This window comes from Cyprinus carpio, chromosome A3 (assembly GCF_018340385.1).
Source record: "Cyprinus carpio isolate SPL01 chromosome A3, ASM1834038v1, whole genome shotgun sequence".
Lineage (NCBI taxonomy): Eukaryota > Metazoa > Chordata > Actinopteri > Cypriniformes > Cyprinidae > Cyprinus > Cyprinus carpio.
Genome location: NC_056574.1, coordinates 4,885,445 through 4,888,074, shown reverse-complemented (window position 1 = coordinate 4,888,074; position 2,630 = coordinate 4,885,445).

Sequence of the window (2,630 nt, the reverse complement as noted above, 5' to 3'; positions counted from 1 at the left end):
GAATATGATAGACAAGAAAAGAAAAGTTAAGTACTAGTATAAGTTGGTTAAGTGCTGGCGAAAAATAAAATAAAATATAATATATATATATATATATATATATATATATATATATATATATATATTTTAACGAACAAAAAAGCGAGATATCCGAATGTTTGTTTGATCGATTTAGCCTTCTCAAATCATCCTGACTTGCCTAAAATAAAATCTAAAATAAAATCTATAGATATAAAACAGTTAAAGCATATAACAATGTTTAAATGTTAAACCTAGATAAATGGGCGCTATGTCCAATAGTTTGTGCGGAGACGCTTCAGGACATGGAGGCAACAGCGTGACTGCTTCCATTTTTTTCAGTGGATACGCCTTTTTCGCCATTTTTTCTCATAAAGGAGTTATCATTCGTAACTGCAAAGGGTCTACTTTTACTTGTGTGCACTCACAATAGCAACAAATTGTTATGCTTTTATAAAATAAAGAAAACAACCATAATGCGCTTTCTGCCGTCTCGTCTTGAACATGAGCGTTTTAAAAAATTAACCGAAACTCAGCGAAAACATGCCTCACAGACATTAAAAATATATCTATATAAAGATTTAAATGACAACGAAATAAAACAAATTGAAAACATAAACTTTTTCATTTTAATCATACTCATAATCTATAGAGATCCACTTCTCTCTAAAGGCACGTCTAATGAGATGGTGAGTCAGGATCGGCAACTTCATCTTTGCAACACAGACTCAGAAAACACTAGTTTATTAGTAAATAATACAAATATCTCCTTACTATTTCCCCCTGTCACATTCATGGTAATTACTTTTGCCGGTGCTTTGTGGCAAGCTGAAGCCTATTGCATGTATTTGAACACAGAACTGTTCAGCTGCGCTGATTGCATGCTACTGCTGCTGCTGGACTAAAACCCGGTTTCTCTGTACCTGATCCGGTGAGGTGCGAGAGGGAGAACTGCCCAGAGAGGAAATCCCACCCCGCCCACTCTGACCGTTTGGAGCCTGGTTGAGGAAGGTAGCACTACCGTGTGGGAGGCGGCCTGGTGATGGGGATGTCGCTTGGAGGGGCGGGGTGACGAGTTGGCTGCCTCCCCCCTAATTATCATCGTGACCCTGTCCCTTAATTGCCGCCCTTCACCAGGCTCCCGACAGGAGTGGGTGTGTGAGAGACGAAGGGCGCTGGAAAAGCCAGGGCTGGCGGCGTGTGATGGGGCACAGTTGATGCAAATGGAGCCTCATCACCGCTGCTGTTTAAATGCCAAACGCGCCTCTCCTCAGGAGACCGGTCTCTTCCCCGTGCATGCACACTGGTGTCCTTGTGGGTCCAGGAAGGGTGCGTAGAGGGACTCCTGCGCCACCTGAGACGTTAGCTGCCGGACCAGCAGTCTGGACGAGAACCACACCTGTTACACGGCCGTCGGGCCAGGATTCCGGGCTGTCTAGTCCCTTCAAGCGCCGCGGACAGCGAGATGGATGCAGTCGCTGGAAGAAGCCGCCACCACTTGCGCCCCGGACTGAAGAGGGGAGCACGTATGGCCGCCACACTCTGCCCCATACATGGACCCTTCTTTTCTGAACACTGCCCCACCTACAAGAACCCCACAGCATGACGAGGACACAGATTCCCTGTTTATTTTGGACACTCTTCCCCTTTGTACACTTTTATTCCCTCTTTTGGTTATTTTTCTGTTAATAAAAGCCTGTCACGGAAAAGAAGACTGGATGCAATTGCAAGTTAATTATCTCTTTTAATAGAGCTTCATGCCAGATAAAGTCAGATGTACATGAAATGACAAGACAAATAAGCAGCAGGAGAGATGGTAACACAGGGACTTTGATGGGCGATGGTGTCCGTGGTGAGTGGTGATCCGTGGTAAGTGGTGTCCATGAAGTCAACGTGGCTGAAGTGATGAACGAGGAATTCCAGAACGATAATCCACAGGAACAGACAGGCAACAGGAAACAGCGACGAGAAATCCAGAGCAGGTACAACAAACACGAGAGACACGAACAAACACCAGGACTCCAAACAACGATCTGACAAACATGAGACGAAAGACAAGGCGTTAAATAGGCAAGATGTAATAAGCCAATCAGTAATCAGCGGCGACGCCCACACAGAACAATCAGGTGATACACCCCGCAACCTACACACAGACAACAAGATGACACCATAGATCTATGAACCGTGACAGTACCCCTTCTCCTAGGAACGCCTCTTGGCGTTCCCACCACCCCTTACCTGTCGATTGTAATCATCGATAAGGGAGTGATCCAGAATGTCCCGGGCAGGTACCCAACTTCTCTCCTCCGGACCGTAACCTTCCCAGTCCACCAAGTACTGGAATCCCACGTCCCCTCCGCCTCGAGTCCAGAATACAGTTAACCGAATAGGTTGGTTCCCCGTCTACGAGTCGCGGCGGTGGAGGAACCGGGGCAGGCGGATTAAGCGGTGAATGAAAAACTGGCTTAATTTTGGAAACATGAAAGGCGGGATGAATCCTCCTGTACGCTGGAGGCAATTTGAGGCGGACTGCCACCGGACTAATGATCTTGGTGACAGTAAACGGGCCAATGAATTTGGGAGCAAGTTTATTAGCAACGGAGCGGAGCGGA